The sequence below is a fragment of the Furipterus horrens genome, unplaced genomic scaffold, assembly GCF_987537825.1.
Source record: "Furipterus horrens unplaced genomic scaffold, mFurHor1.1.pri manual_scaffold_3, whole genome shotgun sequence".
NCBI lineage: Eukaryota > Metazoa > Chordata > Mammalia > Chiroptera > Furipteridae > Furipterus > Furipterus horrens.
Genome location: NW_028327173.1, coordinates 4,624,910 through 4,645,622, shown reverse-complemented (window position 1 = coordinate 4,645,622; position 20,713 = coordinate 4,624,910). Strand labels below are relative to the sequence as shown.

Genomic DNA, 20,713 nt, shown 5'->3' with positions numbered 1-20,713 from the left:
GAGGCAATTCTGTGTTGAAATTACTCAGTCAGCCAGTGGAGCCCTTTGGGTAATTCCCTTTCGCATAACGCTCTTGAATACATTTATGATTTACTTATTCCTAAGTGGCTTTGTATCCTTTGGAGTTATTAAACAGTGTTGGCACATATACACATTTGTTTTTAACCTTGATTTTTCTTCTCTCTTCTGTAGTTGTGGGTGGATGGTTAACAGATTATTCTGTCGATACGCTTAGCAAACATCAAACGCAGGTGGCCTGTTATGTCAACGTGACACGTTGGTTAATATATGCTGAGCTTTATATTCTTCCCATATGAAGAAAATTATGTGAGGTAGACTTTTGGTAGCTTTTAATGGGGGCATGGATTTACTCTGTTAGATGGCTGGTGTGATTTCGGGCAGCCGATTTGCGAAAGAAAGCGGCCGCGCTTTGTGAGCTGCAGCGCCGAGAAGAGCACTAGCGCTGTGCCGACCTAGTGCTGTTCTGGGGATGCGACGGTTGGGGCTGAGGAGAAGGAAGAGCCCCGGTGGGTACCCGCCAGGTTGGCAGGGGTTCTGCAGGGCGCATTGTCATGGGGAGCTGGAACGGCGCTTGGCCCTTGTCCTGGGACAATGGGGTTCTTCTGCGTGACACCTGAAGTCCCTGCTCTTCTGCACTCTGAGCGTCAAGGCTGCCTCCGTGCTCCGGAGTTGCTGGCCTGATCCATTCTTTTGGCGGGTCAGTCAGTGCTGCTGGAAGGTGCTCCACTTCAGCCTCCCAGAGAGCAGGGTCGGCTTGTCCCCGTGGTGGGACCGGGGCGTGCGGTGGTGGGAAATCGCACTTTTGCTTCCCTGGAAAACTAAATAGATTTAAACATTCTTCTGCGTACAGTTGAAGGGAGACGACTGAGAAGGGAGACTAATGACGAAAGGATGGAGAGAGAGGGGCCTTTGAAAGCGACATGGTCGACGAAAGGGCCTTGGAAGGGCGGATGCGCGGGGTCCAGCCGTCGGGGGCGCACTGCCGCGTGGAGAGGCCCTGCGGGGGGAAGGGGGGGGCGGGCTCACCGGAGAAGCGCCCCGGGCTGCGCCCGCCAGGTGTGAAGGGGCCTCTGGAGAGGGGCTGTTTCTCAGCTTTGCACCCGCCCCGCTCCCAGCGCCAGGGTTTGGTGTCCGCTGCGGGGCTGGGCGCGCCCTTGGAGTCCGCCCGTCGCTGGCTGCGGGCCGCCTGCTCTTCCTCCGTCGTTCCTTTCTCTTCTGCGCTCTTTGCGCCTGGCCCCGTGGTCCGTGGAGCTGCTTTCTGCGGCGACTGCGGGTCTTGTTCCCGCTTCCCCAGCCAGGTTCGCAGTCCTGCTTCCTGTCCCGTTCATTTTGGCTGAATGAACAAGTAAAGAACATGGGTGTTGATGTGTCCAGGAGAGAGAGAGGTGGCGTTACAGCGGGCTGATCCAACCCCAGTGAGGAAATCTTAGAGCACACGCTGTGTCCTGTCACAGGAGTCGAGGACACAGTGAAGTTGTCACGCGTCTTATTACGGTGCTTCCAGTGCGGCTGGGATTCTTCTGAGCACGCTGCTCCATCTGAGAGAGAGACATGGTGCCCTTTTCTGTTTGCGGGGAGACGGGCAGAAGGGCCGAGACCTGGACGTCCTTTGGTCTCATTTCCTGCTTGGATGAAAGGACACCTTCCTCCTGGTTTGGGAGGAAATATAATTAACCTCGGTGACTGCTGAACACCAGGCAGTGAGTTAAGCGGAGGACTGGGTCGTCTAGAAGATGAGCTGGAAACCTGTCAACAGGATTGATCTTTAAAAAAAAATTCAGTGAAAAGTTTATTTACAAAATTACAGTGGAACTTCCTTGCTTTACAGACCTATTTATTGTGCTGATCCAGTCAGGGCTCTTGCATGTGCTTCTTACTGTGCAGCACTGCTCTGCGCCTGCCGGAGCAAGTCTGCGCTGCAGAGATTGCCGCTTTTCCGCGACAGCGCCTTAGAGCGGCGATATTGTCGGCCGCATTCCTCCGTAGCTAAGTCTTTTAGATACGGGATTGTAACGTGCTGAGTTTTATTCTTACCCAGTTTTCTAGTCTTATTTCTTCCCATGGACTTATTGCTTGGGTTAGTATTTTAGAGATGTCATTTAACAAGAAGCAACATGAATTTCTTTGAAAATTCAAATGCCTGTTTAAAACTTAGCATCAGTATAAATTAAATGGTTAATTAAGCACTTGCTATTTTAATTACTAATGGGGGCAATGAGAGGTGAAACCCAGTTAACTTTCCCTTTTAACTAACGCATTCCATGGGCACCTTGTTTGTTCAGTAAGCATGTTGACAGTCCTCTCAGGGCATTGTGGGAGCGTTGGCCCCTGAGCGCCGTCACACACCCTGGGTCAGCATCCCTTCCAAAGATCCACGTCGCGTCCTGTGCCTCTGAGGTTAACTCAGCAGCAGGTTGTCTTCTCGTTCAGACTGGGCTTTCTGTGTGAGGGAGCCAGAACAGCCGTGCGGTTCGCTAGGTCTCTCAGGCAGAGGCTCATTTTGTTTCTGACGTACTGCTTGGAGACGTTTTGTGCTTGGGCGGACTTTTTTCAGGCAGTCGTACTATCTCAGGAACTAAAACTGCATGTGCATGCACACCAGGGTGTTCATGACACAAAAGGCTCGTCCCTGCCTATTTCCAGAGAAGTGCCACCTTATTAGGAGCTCCTGCTCAAGTAGCTGACTACTAACTATCACTTATTGGCAGAGGCTTCTGTACCCAGGGTGGCCAGATAGTAAATGTTCTCAGCTTTGTCTTCTCTGGCAACTTCTCAGACTCGGCCATAGACGGTTTGTGACAGTGTGGCTGTGCTCCAGTGAGACTTTATTTACAGGAGTGGGTGTGGGCTGGATGTAGCCTCCAGGCTTATAGGTCGCTGTCGTCTCAGCCTAGTGTAAACTGCTGAGGATGACTCCCCCGAAGGAGCCACTCCATGCTGTCTTTTCTTCTTCGTTAGGGCTTTGTGCCAGGAGGGTCGAGTGTGGTCTGCAGTTAGTTACTTCTTTTTTCTTTCTTACATTATTTTAAATGGGTGAATATTGCAGATTTACGACTCTGCCTGTCTCTCTTTTATAAATACTTTTGTTTTTTGTTTAGTATACTAACAAACAGGGATTCTTTGCAAGAACCCATTCTAACTAATGATCCTTGAAGATTTTTACAACATGTTTAGGTATTAGGAACAATGAAATGTGTGGGTTTTTTTTTTTTTTTTTGCAATTAGTTTATACCTGGAGAGAAAATTTGAAAGATTAAATGTGCATAATAAAATACATAAAAATTCATGTCTTAATTTTTATTGTGTTTTTTTTTCTAATTTTCAAAAAATTTTCAACAAAATATTCAGGGTAGCAGAAGAGCTTTTTAATCTGCATTTCATGAAAAGTAAGACTTTTCTGTTAATTTAGTATTTAATAGGTAAGTATTGGTATGGGAAATAGTTCAGTGTTTATTGCTAATGAAATAAAGCATTTGATACCCACATAAGCAAAGAAAAATTTACTGAAATAAAAATCCACAGTCACAGATGAAATGGCTGATCCTAACCATCAGCTTCCCCCCGCCCACTATGATAGTTAATTTTATTTATTCAAGGACTTATATTGCAAGCATTAAACCAAGCATGGGCTTTGTTTCTGTGAGCCCATATTCACATATTTAGGAAGATAAAAACAAACAGTGATCCATGTACGTGGGCGAAAACTTAAAGGCTCGTGGTTAATCACACTGTAGTGATGACATTTCTGTAGCCTAGAAGCCCACACTCAGCAGGTCTTTGAGGTCCTTCTGGTTGTCCCTCCTGGGTATTCACACATTTCTCGAGTTGAGCAACCTCATCGTCCTTCAGTTTCTGGTTAATTCCCGAGCATTCAGGACACATGGAAAGCCTGGGAAGACTTTGTTCTTGTTGTAACTTCTCTTCATCATCGTTGATACTGGATGAGTCCTGCATAGATTTTTCAATACGGATTCAATGAGATCAGCCACACAATCCAGTAGCCCAATTGGTGTATCCTTTTAGCTTGGTGACTTCATAGGCACTTGCAACCACCGTCTTACGCACTTCCTTCCCATTTTCACTATCGCGTCTGTTCCCATTTCTGGATTCGGTTCCTGGAGAGGGACGCCTGCCATGTCCACTCCGTTCCACGCAGCCACACTTGAGTCTCCGTGTGCTTCCAAAATCCATCCATGGCAGCTGCCAAGTTTTTTTGGCCACAAGATAGCAAAATCTAGCAGAATCTAGATCACATCTGCTTCCAGTCACACGGTGGCTGGATAACCCCCTTAATTTACAGGTGACATGTGTGGAAATATCCACTGGGTTAGAAACCACGGTTACGGTGTGATCAGGGCTGTACTTGATGATCTGAAGAGTAATGAATTGAAGACACTAACATCCCTCTGCAACAGGTTGGGATGCTTCTTCCCTCAGGCTGGCAGACTTCTGCAGTTACCACCGCAGCCCCAGTGTTGGTGGTCACCGAGTAAGCTTCATCTGCCACAGCTGTAGGCATCTGAAGAAACAAGCCCTCGTGCTACAGCGCCATCATCTCTCCTTTGAGTTTGCCTTCCAGAACACCCACAAAAGCCAGCTCATCAGCCAGAGACTCGCCCAGGGTGCTGATGGCACACACCATGCCACTTTGTCCTGTGCCCACAACAGTGATCTTACTGTCAGGGACTGCTGCCTCCTCCTCTGCGACTGATGCCACCTGTGTTTCCTTCAGAGTTGCCACTGCGGGCGGGAGAGAGAAGGCTCTACCGTTGGTGTTTCAGTAACACACTTGGTCACGAGGGCACCCTGGGGTGGGAATGGGGTGGGCTCTGCGCCAGACTCTTTCCCATTGAAAGAAAGCCCGGAACTCATCTGATTGGCAGTGGTTCTCAGAATTCTTTTTTATATTAAAAGACAGTGTGTTATAATGATGGTGACATTATTACCAAGGTTATTTTTAAGAAAAATTATTACTTATTGACAAATTTTATTCATATCCAGATAGAATATTGTGTTTCGAATTTTATTTGAGACTAGAGTTTGAGGATTTATGTTGTAACCTAAACTAATGAGATTTGTATTATTTGTTCTTAGGTCGGTTGCTGCGTAGCTGGCTAAATTATTATAAAATTGCCTGTGATTTCAACCCCTCCATCTCCTTTCCACACATGGTTTGTTCCGACTGTAAAGACGCAGTGTACTCTGGTGGCAGCCACTGAGTCTGAGTCTGGCTTCTCCGGCTGACCATGGCATTTTCTGTTGTACCTTTGTGCCCAGTGGGCACCGACTTCATGTGACTTGTTGTGAGCACACCACCGATCGTTTCTGTTCTGTTGTGCTTACAATCGGGATAAGGAACTGCCCTTCACTGAGGGGTAGATGGCTCTCAGGGAGAGAGCAGCCAGTGGGCTTCTGTTCCCAGTTCTGTTATCAGTGCTTCCTAACTGTGTTACTTCAGGCAGGCTATTGAATCTTCTAGGACATCAGTTTCCACGTGGGTCACATCGAGAATACGTGTCCGGCTTACTTCCCAGAGTTACTTTCGTGTGAGAATAAGAAGGCGTAATACAGTGCTTTGAAAATTTTACAGTGGTCTACAAATATAGGAGTACCAGTTATTAAGATTGGCTGTATATAATGAAAACCCAAATCAGGGTGGTAAAAAGCCTGTATTCTTATGTAAATCAAGGTGTTCTCCAGGGCGCGCCGTCCAGGTTTGGTAGTGTGACCGTGATCCTCAGGTGTCTGGTTTCCTACTGTCTGCTCTGTTGTCCTAAGTGCAGGCTTCCATTCTCAAGGTCTCCTCAGGGTCACAGGCGGCCCCTTTAGCTACAGCTGTCGGAGTCACACTCCAGGACAGTGTTGTTCAGGTCACGGCCCATGGGCTGAACTGCTTGCCGCTAGTCCACCAGGAGGCTAGTACAGAAACTGGAAGTAGTCGTTTAAAGCAATACTTCAAAAAGTATTACTCTGCAGTCGGTGGGGAGAAGTTGGTGTTTCTCTCTAGCCAGGCGGCTGGAGGAGGGCACAGAGGCAGAAGTAAGGTAGGCGCGTTCCGGGGCTCTGCTGGTCGTCCTTCCTGGCAGCTGGGGGTCCGTAAATCTTCATGGGACGCTGGCGGTGGCTTCGCCTGGGCTCCCGTCATATAGAGGCGCCATTATTAAGGAGCATGGAAGTTGACGTGGGCAAGCAGCCAGCATGTCCAAAACCTCGGTCAGCACCATTTCCCACGGTCAGGGCCGCAGACTCAGCCCGGTGCCCGAGGCAGCGACCCCGCGGCTGCTGCCGTTGCTGGGGCTGAGCAGAGCGGACACGGGTCCCAGACAGCAACGCGCACCGGGAAGGCCAAGAGCAGAATGAAATAACGTAGAGATTACATGGTTCTCAGTCGTAGAGAGGGACATTTTCAGCAGATGTTAAATTTATTTCATTTTCCTAACTTAGAACTAAATCTGTAAGTTTAGTTACAACTGTAACTAAAACCTCACCCCAAGCCCACTCACATGACCTTTATGCAGAAGGGACTAAGTTACAGTCGCCCAGGGTGTGATGTGGGAGTAGAGCCTGCAGAGGGGACACTTCAGAGGGGTCTTTCCAGGTGGTTCAGAACAGACACGAGCCTGTCCTGTCTGTGGCGTACGGGGTGCAAGCTGTAGGGAGCATGTTAAAAGACAGTCTTAGAAGAATGAAGTGGCCCGTGATTTAGTTGAGTTTTTTTTTTTTTTCAAATCTTAATTTCATTGTCCGGTTTCATTGAGAAGGAGCGGCAGAGTAAAACGTCTTCACGGTGAATATAACACCTCCCATTGGCATTGCAGCTTTTTCCTGCTGTAAAAGTCTTCGGCTCCTTCTGGTATGTAAGCCAATGTGCATGAAAGCCTCTTGTTATGTAACATGTGATACCAGGCACCTTCAGAAAGGATGCTAGGACAACACCTGAATTGCTAGGCACGCGGGCCCTCGCTGGAGGACCTGTTGGTTGTCCTCTGTGGTTCCCATTAGGTGGGTGATTTTTAGTTACAGTGATGGGATTTGGAATGTGGGAGGGTGACGGAGAGGGCCCATTGAATGGATTATGGGACAGCTTTGCATTGAGAATAGACAGTTATGCGTGGCTCTTTATACACAGTAGTGGCTGGCACTTTAGTTTTCAAACTTTTTAATCAGCAAAGGTAATGCTGCTGGTTGTTGGCCATTCACTGTCAGTGAGGAAGATCTCCCGTGATCACACGTGGTCTGTGGCTGCGGGGATACCAGGACTTGCTTGGTTTCATATCATCTTTCTCTTGACCATTTTGTTGGAAGAATATGTACCTTTTCCTCTTGTTTTGTCCCAGAAAAGTCTCCTCACACCACCAAGGTATTCATAGAGAAAAACTTGCCTTCCCTGCCAGCACAGGTGGCTTGATCTTCGCATCCTAGCTCCCTGTGGAAGCTGGACCAGACGTAGGGGATTGGGTGGCAGCGCCACGGGAATCTCTTGGAGGCTTCTCAGGTCTCACCCAGCTGGGAGAGGTCTGCTGGCTTTTTCCGTTTCAATGAACAAGCATTTCGGAAGCTTGTGCTCAGTTCTTAACATCTGAAATAGCTAAATAAGTTTCCGTTGCCTCAGACATTGGTTGGGTCAGGATAGTTTGGAGACTAATTGGTTGGCAGCTCTTTCTAGTCAGCAATTCTTCAGCTGCTTCCAGAAAAGGAAAGTGCTGGAGGCTTCTGGGTAAGCCCAGGCACGTGGTCAGTGGTAGGGAAGCAGTGATTGTAAGTCTGCGTGGCCGAGGAGGCTGCAGGAGTGAGAAGTCAGGTCTCCTTACAGTTCAGGGGGAAATGCAATTTGAGGACTAGATTTTCCAGGTTAGCAAATTAACAGTGTTACTCCGCTGCCTGGAAGCAGAGCCTTCCTTACTGCCTTTCGAAGGGCGGACTAATTAAGATGAGAAAAATCTCTGCTTCGCTTTGGAATGCTTAGAGGCACGGCTTCTGTGCTTTGCCGGGCAGTGTCCGAGTCAGAACACCACGGGGGCCGGCCTGGCCTTGGAGGGCACGTGGCGCAGGCTCCACAGCGGGTCACATTGCCCCTCTGTCCTCAGGGCTGCTCTGGCGTTCCACTGTAATTCTGCGCAGTTTACCTCTGTAAATGCATTTTAAACTTCTTGAGGGAACAAGCTGTGTTTTAAACATTCCTGACATTCTCTATGGTTCCTGGTACTGACTGCTCAGCGTGGGTTGTAGGCTCTGTTTCTTAATCTGATAGGTTCATTCTGTTTCTGTGAGTGACTGTCCCCTCGTGCTTTAGGACCCAACTCCGACGTCACCGACTCTGGAAGGTGGTTCTGACTGCGCTCCATCCGTGGCCTCATTCCCTTTCCTCCTTTATTTTCTAAGATGTTGCCCAGTTTTAATGTTATGTTTTTACGACATTGATCATCATCTGAAATTATCTTGTTGGTTTATTTGTTTACATGTTTATTTGTTTCCCCAACAAAAACAGACTCTGTGAGAGCTAACACCTCTCCTGTCTTATTCTGTGACTATTTAATAAATAGTTGCTGAATGAATGAGTGAATGAAAATGTCAATAAGTATCCGTGAGTTGGCAAACTGTAATGGTTTGTTTGCTGGTTTTTCACCTGGGGCAGTGGTTTCTTTTGCCACCATGTGCAGCTGTGCGTGTTGGTGGCCCACATGGAAGATGGTCCCAGGGAGGTTCCATGAGCAGGAGAAACGCTGGGCCCCTGTTTCCACCTGAGGGATGCTTTGGATTTCAGTTCATAAAGATTTTGTTAGGAAAAGATAGATAAAAGGCTTGTCTCTACCTTATGGCATCTGTGCATCCTGAGCTCCACTTTAACTGATGTTACTTAGTTGCCATTTCAAGCTGCTGAGGGGATTTGGCCCAGGTTTCCTTTTCCCGGGGACCAGCTGTGCCGCTGGTTGCTCAGGCATTGGCTGCCTTTTGGGTCAGGTGGTCGCACGTGGGGCGGTCAGCTGTAGGCTCTGGGCCAGGGTCACAGAAGGCAAAGCGCGGCCGCTCAGAGACCGGACAGGGCACCTGCCCTGAGACGTGGGTGTAAGAAGGTTGGGTCTGGGGACTTCTTTAGCTGTGGTACCTTTTAGGGACTGCTGTTGAATTTTAAAAGATGCAGACATGTTTCTGAAAAAGAGAAGTATTAGAATATGCCAGACTTGCAGGTTGGAGTTTAAATGTGGGTTTCCAGTAACTTATTTTAAATTACCCCAGTGTATTGTTTTTTGTTTTTTTTTAATGTTTCTGTGCAATTCAGCCACCGCTCATTAAGTGAGTACTGTGGTGCATAACACTAAGTCTGTTGTGTAGAAGGAAGGAGATAGGAATTGCTCTCCGTCTCAGGAATGGCCAGCTCCCTGGCCGGGGGGACAGATGTTTGCCTGTTTCATGTCTTGCAGGAGCTCCAGGGCTGTACAGCGCCCGACACACAGAAGGAGCTTAAGAAATATCTGTTGAGTGTAAAAATATGAATAAAATATAGCTTCTGCGCTCAAGTGGCCCAAGACGTGCCCGTCAGGGATCACCACACTCCGCCGAGAACGGGGGCGTCCAGCAGTGTGACCCCTTTCCCAGGGAGGGGCGTACCAGGCCTGCGGCGCCCCGGAGTGGCCCCTTTGAGCTGGGCCTGAAGGACCGGAATGATTTTGGAGAACAGAAAGCTTTTTAGACCAAGGAAAGAGGGAGCCGCTTTTTGTTGGATATCGAAGTCTAGCTTGCTTTGGTGAAGGGGACAGTCTGCGATGGACCTTGCAAAGCCACGCCTCACTGTGGAAGCCTCACTGTGGGAGCCGTGCTCAGAAACTGGGTTTTGTTCGTTGGCCATTGGGGCGCTGTGGGTGGGGTTGTGGTGGACGAGCACGTGATCAGACCACGGTTTTAGGGGGTTAGGTTGGAGATGGAGGTCATTCGGAAGCCACTAAAAGAGCTCCGGTGAACCAGAATGAGGGCCTGGTCCAGGATGCTGTTGATGAGAGTTGGAGGGAAAGGGAGAGACTTGCAGTTGCCAGGCACCATTTACCTTCTGGGCAACAAAAAAACCCTGCGTGCTGGCTGTCGTTCAGTCCGCGCTGTAGGTCGGGAGCGGTGAGAAGTCAGCGGGGTTGGCTTGAGGGGCGTGTTACATGCACTGCGGGTTCCTTGGAGGGTTCCTTCTCAGGGTATGTAGCAGTGATTCTGATTTTTCAGCTTTCGAGTTGTGGCTCGGAGAAGTTCAGTAATGTTTCTGATGTCATATAGCGCATTGAGAGGCGGCCTTTGAACCTAGCCTGTGCTTTTTTCCTATGAGATGTCGTAAAGCGGACAGATGAGCAAGGCCTGGAGAGAGGGTGCCCGGGCTTTCCTGATCACTGACGCTGTGAAGTGTGTGAGAGGGTAGATGGGGGGGGGGGGCTGGAAGGTTCCTGGGACCCCGCAGCCAGGAAGAGGCCTCTTCTGCCGTCAGAAGCTGTGGCGTTTGTCATGTGTAAGAAAGTGATGCAATGCGAGTTCTCCCGTCAGTTCTGTTTTACTTGTTCGTATTTCAAACTTGTCCTTGCATTTTAGTTTCCCAGCCTGTATTTTTATTGCAAGGATGTCATTTTGATCAATCCCGAATAGGAAAAGGTTGTTTAGTCTGTGCTAAGCAGGTGTCTGTTCCTTCTGGGAAATCCTGTGACGGCTCAGCTGCTTCCTTGTATCCTGTCTCCATTTTCCTACCCACGTTTTCTAACTTAGCTCTTCTGGTTTAGTTGCTCTTTTGTCTTTTAACTAGAAACTACGTAGTTGTGAGATGTGGTGTGTGTGGCCGCTGTGTGCCGTGTGCTGTGGCACCTGGTCCCCGGCTGCAGTCTGTCAGAGGCAGGGAGGTCTTCACCTTCATCATGAGGAGGCTGGTCCAGCCGGTGGAACAGCCTCTCCTCCTCCTGAGTGTCCTTCTCTGGTTACCAGAGCTGTAGCTGGTGCCTGTTCTTCTGCAGGTGAGATATGCTGTCAGTGTTTCCCTTTTAAAAAAATCTCTTTATTGTAAAGCTTGAGTGTAAATGAGCACACCAAGCGTCTCTGGGGCCCAGTGCGTTATTCTGCTGTGTAAGTGCCGAGGGACAGGACTTCGCAGCCATCCCCCAGCTTCTGTGTGGTGACGGTCTTCCCTGTCCCTGCAAAATTAACTGCTGCCTTGGCTTAGGAAGTAGTCATTTCTTTTTGTCCTTTTTAGTTTTATCTCCCACGTGTCCCTATCTGGACACTGTGGTTTAGTTTTGTCTGTGATATGTCTTTTAAGTCAGTTATAATCTATGGATTTTACCCTTTATTCCCTTTATTTTTCTAAACACTTTGTTAATTGACAAACCCACATGCTTAGGCCTGGAGAGTCTCCCACAGCCGGGGTGCTATCTGATTGCAGTGCAGATAATGTGCCTCCGTCCTCTGTGTCCTGCCCGTCAGGAGCTGGATCCAGAGGTTGGGTCGGACTTCAGTCTGATCACCTGGGCAAGATTACAGATGGTGTAGTGTACTTTCACCAGGAGGCACATCGGGTCTGTTTTTTGTTCCTTTTTTTTTTTAGTGTTATTACGTGTCTCTATTAATTCCTTGGGAGCTGTAAATGAGATTCTAACTATTTTTACCGTAGGTTAATTGATATAAAAAGTTAAATTCCTATGGCATCACATCAAATTTATAGCGAAACAGTGTTCAGTGAAAGGACGTTAATCAAGGACACACTGTTTATGTTTAACCTTCACCCCTAGTCCTTGTACAGACTCCTTGGTCATTTCTGTTGTCTGCAGTGTGTTTTCTAGCAGATCTCTAAGAAAGGGCTCATAGAAATATATTCCCTGACTTCTCGAATGCTTATAATAGGTTGTTGGTGCCCTTAGACTTACCTGAAGATCAGTCGCTGATTCATGTTTTGTTTTGTTTTTTAATATAAGTGTAATTGACATATATTATTTTCAGGTGTAAAACACAATAATTCGATACGTGTGTATATTACTGAATGATCACCACAATAAGTCTCATTGACCTTCATCAGCATACACACAGTTACAGATTTTTTTTCTTATGATGAGAACCTTTGAGATCTCTGTTAGCAAATGTCAAATATGCAATGCAGTAATGTTAAGTACACTCAACACGTCATGATTTCTGTTCTTGGGCACCTTAAATATGTAACTGCGTTTTCTTCTGGTGTGAAGCATTGCTGTCAGTCTGTTTGTGATCTAACTACCTTTTCTTATAATTCCCATATTATTTTTGCCTACATGCCGAAGAATTTTTTTTTTCCTTCAAAGACCAATAATTTTAGGGAATATGTTTTAATATTGGTCTTCTGAAACAATATGATAAAGTACGAGAGGGGACCCCCCCAAAATACTGGAATTATCTTCTGGAGGGTGGGCCTCTTGTAGCACAGGCTTCCCCCGCTAGTGAGTGTTCTGGGAGCCCGTCTGAATCGGTGCCCAGCTGGTGGTGCTGTGAGAGGTTGCGCTGGGCTTCAGTGAGTTTTCTTTGAAGACTTTCTCAATGCATTTGCCCATTTCATGATGGGGGATTTCCAAGTGCACCTGCCCACCCCGCACTGAGTATTCAGCAGTTTTTGACCAAAAAACGGCATGACCCCCATACGCTGCCCTCCCTACTCATACCCGATCTCACCCCGAGCTCCTCCCCTCCCCGCAGTACAAAAGTTCTCAAAGGGAAAGATTTTGCCGATGTGGAAGATATGAAACAAAAAATGGCAGAAGCACTAAAAGGCATCAAAACCGACAAGTTCAAAAGCTGTTTTGAGCCGTGGAAAACCGGTCTCCATCGGTGCATTGCATCACATGGGGAGTACCTTGAAGGTGACGGAAGCTTAAACATGTAAGAATGAATACACAGTTTTTTATAAATAAATTCTGTTATTTTTAATTCCCCCCTTGTATAGAGTATACATTTGAAGTATGAAGTTGTAAATCTTACTATTTCTGGAAGTTTTTCTCAAATTAATAGTTTTTAGTATTTGTTCCTTCAGGAGCTTTTATTATCTGTAGGTTAGTTGTTTCTTGCCTGTCTTTGGTATTTGTCACTTTTTTGTGGATCCTTTTTATGTTATTTATTCTTTTTGACTTTTAAAAGTTTTCTTTTCGCCTTCTCTTTCTTGTAGACGTTTACGTGTTAGCGGTGCTTGTTCACTCTTGGGCTCCTCCGGGCTCGGTCTTTATTTCTAAAACGATCTCCGTATGGCATTCCATTTCTGGGGTTTCCCTGTCTGATTTACACAGCTCTCTGATGTCTTGGGTCACGGTTTAACAATGTGCCCTAGCGCATTCTAATGCTGGTTGTGTGCGGAGGTGTGCTTCTGCTGTGCTTTCATCGCTGTAGGGGGGTGTTCTGCCTTTTTTTTTTCTTTTTTCCTATTCGTAATATTGCAAGAGGTTTAACCTTAGTACTTTCCTTTTGCTCATTCTTATTTGAATTTAATTTTCATAAACTTCTAGAAGGAGGCGAGGTCCAGAGTGTTTTCTTCCAACGAAGGCCCTCCTCCTGGCGTCCCATAGTGATGCAGACGCAGCACCTGCGGCCTGTGCGTGCCTCCTGACTCTGCTCCTCGGCACTTGCGTCTCGGCCTTCCTTTCCCCTTTCCCTCTCGCCCCTGTTCTGCCCCATTCGTGCTCCGCTCCCTGTAGTCCGTCCTCTCTTACGGGCCTTGCCCTGGACGGGCGCCGAGGTGGGGGAGCTGCTGAGCTCCCAGTGCTTAGCCTTTCTGGCGGCTCTGTGCTCTGTGCTGCGCCGCCGTCTGCCTGGGCCGGACCCCTGCGGTCTGCAGTGCCTCGGCCGCCGGCCCCCTCGCTGCTTGGGGCCTGCTTTGGAGACTGTTCTGGCCTCGGCTGCTGTTGGCAGGTCAGTGGGAGGGACTTATGCCAGTCAGCCGCGAGGACTGGCTGTGACCACTGACCGCCGACCAAAGACAGTGAATTTCTGCTATGTAAGAAGGCTCCATTTTGGTGAGATTTGATCATAACATGATAATTTTTGTGAACTGTCATTAAAAATGATTCTTTGTACTTCTCTTTCTTTAAATATGTTTTCACCATTTTTATCTAATTCTGACTTTCATATCTGTATGTTGTAAAGGCAACAAGATGCAAACTACACATTGGAATATCATGGTTGGATCAACTGAAATATACTTTGACTGCATTTATAACACTTTGGGGAAGGGGACTAAAACTCATGATAATTTCTGCTTATCGTGAAAGACAGAAGTTATTTCTTTGCTTCTGTTACATAGGCGCAATAATGAGTTCTTATACAGTAGTTGGATCTGGGTTTGTGGTATCGTAGACAGATTTATGCATAATGCACACAAGTGGAAAACCTAAAATTTAATACTTTTGTTTAGAAGTTATGGGTTTATTTAAAACTAACTTTATTGGAGCAACATGTGTTTAATGAGCTACCTCGGGATAATCTACCCCTTAGCATGATTTGCTCAGACAGTTAGGGCCTCACTCATATTGTAGGATAACACTAGACTTCCCGATACTCTGAATGGGCGAGGAGCCAGCCGGCTGTGATTTGTATGCACGAACATCATCACATTGGTCACTGAGGTACTGCCGGGCGAAGGTCTTAAAACTGCTGTACGTTGTGTGTCTAGGGCAACTCAGCGTGCTGTTTGTTGCTTGGGGTGGTTACGTCGCGTTTTGTTTTCCGTCGCTGCTCATTCAGTTCCTTGACTGTCTCCTCTGGGCAAGGCATTGTGTTTAGCTCCTGGAAATAGCTGGGAATAAAGCCGATGGTACGGCTGCTCTTACACACACTAGGCTCTCTTGGCGTGCTGTGTGAGGACGCAAGCGGCGCGCGAACAGGTGTGACAGGGTGGGGCTCACTGTGGTGGCTTTGAAACTGGGATCCTCTGAGCGTTCAAACATTTGTGTGCAGTGCTTTGCATGGCACACAATTTTTTTTTTTTTTTGAGTGAGGGATGGTCTTAGCCAATGTTAAGAACCGTTGTTCTAGAACCTGATCTGAGGTGTAGATTCCCACCTCAAATTGATTTCTATGTATATGCAAAGAGGCAGTAGCCACTACGGATTCCCTGAGCAGTTGACTCTCCTGTCTCCTCTTCTGTGTGGTCAGATTAAATTTTATTGAGCATTATTTTCATTTTATGTCTCAATAATTACTTACAATTCGAACTCTGAGCCTATTTTGTATAACACTGGTAGAGATAGAAAATTATTCCCTCAGCGATGCTGATCTGGCCGTGTGACGGTTGCCACCTGTGTGTTGTAGTGATCTCTCCCTCAAGTTGTACAGTGTGGTAATATTATTCACAGGGAAGTGGTGGCTGTATTGTGTGTTAATTGTCAAGAGTGGACTTGCAGTGTGTCCTTTTGATAGTAGAAGCTTTTCTGAATGTGAGGACTAGGGGAGTTACCTTGTCCTTGTTTTAAAGGTCGTTGGTGATAGGTGGAGAGCCCAGATAGGTACTTCTGGAAATCTGCGGATTTTCCCTGACACTGATGCTGGTGACTGCGCATGAGGAGGAGACAGCAGCCCAGAGGAGCACAGCTTTGCGCGTGGGGGTCAGGTCAGCTCCGGGGCTCCAAGCAAGGACTTCGGGAAAGGTTTTTTTGTTGTTCTTAAAAGCTGGGAAGTTAAGAGATGTGCTGGTCAGGAGGGCTTCCTAATTTCTGTGGGACACCAGCCAAAGACAAGGACTCTGGAGGTGTGGATATAACTTTGTCTTTGTTAGCCTTGACTAAAGCGCTCTTTTTATGTGTATTTATTTTTCATATAAAAGATCTTTTATTATTTTGTATTTTAACACAAGGGGCAGATGTCTCCAGCTCTGAGCTGGGCTTTGCAACATGTTCTGCCTTTTGGCTCTTTCAACTTGGGGAGCTCTTTGTTAAAAGGCCAGACCCCTTAGCGAGACGTTCTGGGAAAGAGGACCCCCTGACATTTGGGAGGTGAGAAATCCACTTAAGCCTTGTGATGGCTTCCGACGGCCCCACTGCTGGGCGCCGCTTGTTTTAATGTACCCGGTAGACACTGTCCGGTCGTGTTCAGTAATTGGACGTGAACTGTGGAAGTGACATTTCGTGGCACCTGGAGGGAACTGTGGATGGCACTCGGTTTCAGAGTTGCTGCCTTTACGGTTGAAGGTAGAACCACAATGGGATTTAATTACCAGAGGTTAGCTGGGCGCGTTGTAATACCCTCAGCTGTTAGGTGGCTGCTCGGTCACTGTGCGGGACACTGGGGGCGTGACCGTGCCGGCCTGCGCAGTGCTGCGGTGGCGGTGCTGATCCGGCCGTGGGACGACCGCCACCCGTGCGCTGTCAGCAGCGTGTGCCCATGGTCGCCTTGGAAAGACAGGATCTGGGATCCGAGAGGAGTGGGTGGAAACAGCAGGCAGGCAGGACCTGTTGTGATGGAAATAGCGCTCACTGCCTTCCTCCAGGAGAGGCTTCAGTCGCCGCTTATTAAAGATGTCCTTCTTCCCTGTTTAGTGTGTACACAGCCGTCACGGTGTGTCACAGGATGAACAGGAGGCGGTCGAGCACTGTTTCCATGTCAGGGCTGCTTTCCTAAGGAGCATTGAGAGGGACACCTTCTACTGAGTCAGGGTCGTTAGATTTCAGAGTCTCGAATGGAGGTGAGGGGTCTGTGTTAGGGCGGCATGGCCCTCAGGGGGAAAGGAGCATGTGCCTGTCCTCTAGAAGCGGTTGAGAACATGTATGACTGCTTTATATGTACCTGTCTTAACAGTCTTAGAAATCTTCCGTGTAAAAGACTGGAGACCTGATTGCTGGCACGGGCAGCTGTAATTAAATAGGCTGGTTCCTGTTCATTTTATTCTCTGACAGTCTGGTTGGTCCCTGTGCCAGCTCTGTTACACGGACCCTGTGTGTCACCCAGGGAAGGCTAGCAGTACGCAAAAGCAAACCGCAGAAACACGCCAGGCTGGAGTGGGGGAGGGAGGGGAGAGAGAGAAGGAGGGAGGGGCAAGGCTGGGACTTAAAAACAACAGCTGTGTTTGAACAGGCAGTACCTTTACATGATTCAGAACTCAAAAAGTGTTAAAAGATGGACCGCAAAGTCTGCCTCCCATCCTTCGGCTTTTATTTGTCCATGTTCCTTTGTTCCTTTTTCTTTTTCTTTTTTTTAAATTATATTTTATTGATTATGCTGTTACAGTTGTCCTGATGTTTCCCCCTTTGTCGTCCTCCTCCCAGCATGCCCCACCCCCTGAGGCAGTCTCCCCGCCGTCATTCATGTCCATTGGTCAAGAGTGTAAGTCCTTTGGCTCCTCCGTTCCCTGTACTGTCCTTAAGGTCCCCACGGCTACTCTGTGACTGTGTATACTTCTCACCCCCCTCAACCCCCCCCGCCACGCACCCTCCCACCTGGCAGCCATCAAAACGCTCTCCGCATCCATGATTCTGTCTCTGTTCTTCTTGTTTGCTTGTTTGTTTTTAGGTTCAATTTGTGATAGATTTGTATTTTTACTATTTTATTATTCATAGTTTTGATCTTTTTCCTAAATAAGTCCCTTTAACAGTTTATGTAATAATGGTTTGGTGATAATGAACGCCTTCAATTTTTTCTTGTCTTGAAAGCCCTTTATCTGCCCTTTGATTCTAAATACTAGCTTTGCCGAATCGAGCAATCTTGGTTGTGGGTCCTTGCTTTTCATGACTTTGAATATTTCTTGCTAGTCCCTTCTGGCCTGCAAAGTGTCTTTTGAGAAATCAGCTGACAGTCTTATGGGAACTCCCCTGTACGTAACTCACTTCTTTTCTGTTGCTGCTTTTAAGAGTCTCTCTTTATCTTTAACTTTGGCATTTTAATTATGACGTGTCTTTGAGTAAGCCTCTTTGCATCTACCTTGTTTGGGACTCTCCTCTTCCTGGACTTGGATATTTATTTCCTTCTCCAAACTAGGAAAGTTTTCTTTCATTTTTTCAAATAGATTTCCAATACCATCCTCTTTTTCTTCTCTTTCTGGCACCCCTATGATGCGAATGTTGGGCCTCTTAAGTTGTCCCAGAGGCTGCCTATACTATCCTCTTTTTGGGATTCTTTTTTCTTTTTGTTGTTCTAATTGGTTGTTTTTTGCTTCCTTATGCTCCATATTATTGATTTGATCCTTGACTTCATCCACTCTACTGTTGTTTCCCTGTAAATTGTTCTTTAGTTCTATTAGTGTATCCTTCATTTCTGACTGGATCTTTTTTATGCTGTTGAGGTCCTCACTAAGTTCTCTAAGCATCCTTATATCCAGTGTTTTGAACTCTGCATCTGACAGATTGCTTATTTCCATTTCGTTTAGTTCTTTTTCTGGAGTTTTGATCTGTTCTTTCACTTGGGCCAGGTTTCTTTGTCCCCTCAGTTTGGCAGCCTCCCTCTGTATTAGGTAGAGCTGCTTTGACTCCGTGTCTTGGTAGAGTGGCCTAATGTAGTAGGTGTCCTGTAGGGTGCAGTGGCACAGCCTCCCCTGTCACCCAAGCTCGGTACTCGATGTGTGGCTTTCATGTGGGCTGAGTACACCCTCCTCTTTAGTTGAGCCTTGGTTGCTGTTGGCAGGTAAATGGGAGGGATTGACCCAGGCCAGTCAGCTGCAAGGATTGGCTGTAACCACTTACCACCAACCTCTGCCCTCCGTGGAGGATCAGCTGTGCAGGGGCAGGGTGGTGGTACTCCATCGTGGTCTGTAGCTGTCCACAGGGTGTGTTGGCCCTGGGGATTCCCGGGGGGTGCAGGCCAAGGCCAGCCCCCACCTGTGTTTTGCCCGGGGCACCCTGCCCGAGCTGTAAAGCAATCAGAGATGGCTGCTACTTGTGCTGGGCTCGGAGAATCCCAGGTGAAGCCAAGCTGTGAATCTAGGCCGGCTGCTGCTAGTGCCGGGCCTGGGGCTCACTGAGGCCGCTGTTGCGTGTTTGAGAGGATTTAGGAAGTTGTGAAGCAGGAGCCAAGACCAGCCGTTCATATGGAAAAGCAGCGTGGGTGGGCCTGTAAGTTGAGAGGGGAGGAGTCTCTGGGGATCCCCAAGGCGGGTCACACAGTTAGCCAGTTTGATGCATGTCAGATATGGCACCAGCTTGCTGGCTGTGTGGCTCTGTTGGGGGAAGGTTTGGAAAAGGAACAATGGCTTCTGCTCGCTTTGATGCCAGACACTTCGGTTCCTCCCAGTAAGCCACTGGTGCCTTTCAAGCTGCTACCCTGGTGCCGGAGCTCAGAGAGGTGAGCCTGTGTGTGGGTGCTTTAAGAGGAACTGCTTGGGGCTCCAGCAGTTTCTTCCACCAACTCTATCCCCGCTGGTTTTTGCAGCCAGAAGTTGTGGGAACTTACCTTCCTGTCACTGGAATCCTGGGCTGGGGGGCCTGGTGTCGGGCTGGGATTCCTCACTCCCAAACTATCCTTCCCGAATTGTTATCCACCCCACGTGGGTGTGGGGCCAGCCTGTTCGACGTCTGTGCCCCTCCTACCCATCTGGATGGATGTGGTTTCTTTAATTCCGTAGTTGTCAGACTTCCATTCAGCTCGATTTCTGATGGTTCTGAATGATGGTGGTTCTATATTCTAGTTATAATTTTGACGTGTTTGTGCGACGAGGTTAGCCATGTTCCTATGTTCTTTTTTTCATACCTCACCCCATGCAGATAGTCATCATTACATTCCATATGTATTCTTGCAAGGTGGTGTATAAGCAAATGTTAACAGCTATCAAATTATGCGCACTATTCTATAGCTTGTACTTAACAATGAATACATGTTAAAAACAAAAAAATTCTTTTAATCAAATAAAAAAGAATATATATTGGAGATCTTTCCATATCAATACAGAGAAATTTTTTTCTCCTCCTTAAAAATATGTGTATACCTGCATGGTATTCCCTTGTGTGGATGTTTCATAATTTATTTAATCAGTTCTCTGTTAATGAGCATTGTTCATGTTAAACTTGTTACTTTGTCAATATACAAACATTTGTTTAGAATAAATTGCAGTCAGTGGTATTGCTGGAAAAGCAGGTGAATATATTTGTAAGTTTGATTTGTATTGCCCACTTGCTCTCCATAAGTGTTTTATCAATTTTTGTGTAAAAATTAATGAAAGTCTGTTTCCCCACAGCCTGACCATCACAGTGTTGTTATCAGCTTTGCTATTTATCAGTCTGAACAATATATTATTGGGGTAACTTTAATTTGTGTTTTTCTCATTGTGGTTTTATTCTCACATTTTGATCTTTGTCTTGGTTTTTTTGTTGTTGTTTGTTTTTTGTTGTTTTTTTTTTGGTATTTATTTTGGTATAAAGGGTGAGGGTATGGATGCAACTTAATTTTTTTCCAGATGACACACCAGTAATCTCAACACGATTATTAAATGATGAACTGCCTTTCCCTACTATTTTGAAATGCCATTTTTATTATAGATTAAATTCCTTTAAGTAATTCTTAACTGACTGACAATAGCATGCATGCATTTATCCTTACAGTTACTTGTTGCTTTATTTTTACTTGTTATCATAGCCAGCTTTGAGTCTAATCATTTATCAGAATGGTTTTTAGTGATCAATGCCTATGATTATGTACCTTTAAATTAGAACTAAAATTTATTTCCCCAATCTTCAATCTAACCAAACCTTATCCTGCAGAAGAGTTGCAAATACAGTAGAAAGAACTTTTTCCTGGGTCA

At 46.9% G+C, this 20,713-nt stretch overlaps 1 protein-coding gene and 1 pseudogene across 1 annotated transcript in view; one reads left to right on the top strand and one right to left on the bottom strand.

The window, feature by feature from the left end:
- Positions 1-20,713, top strand: part of RERE (arginine-glutamic acid dipeptide repeats) — a 370,885-nt gene that overhangs the window by 195,485 nt on the left and 154,687 nt on the right. The window lies entirely within an intron of this gene.
- LOC150014129 (L-lactate dehydrogenase B chain-like) lies at positions 3,774-5,903 on the bottom strand (annotated as a pseudogene).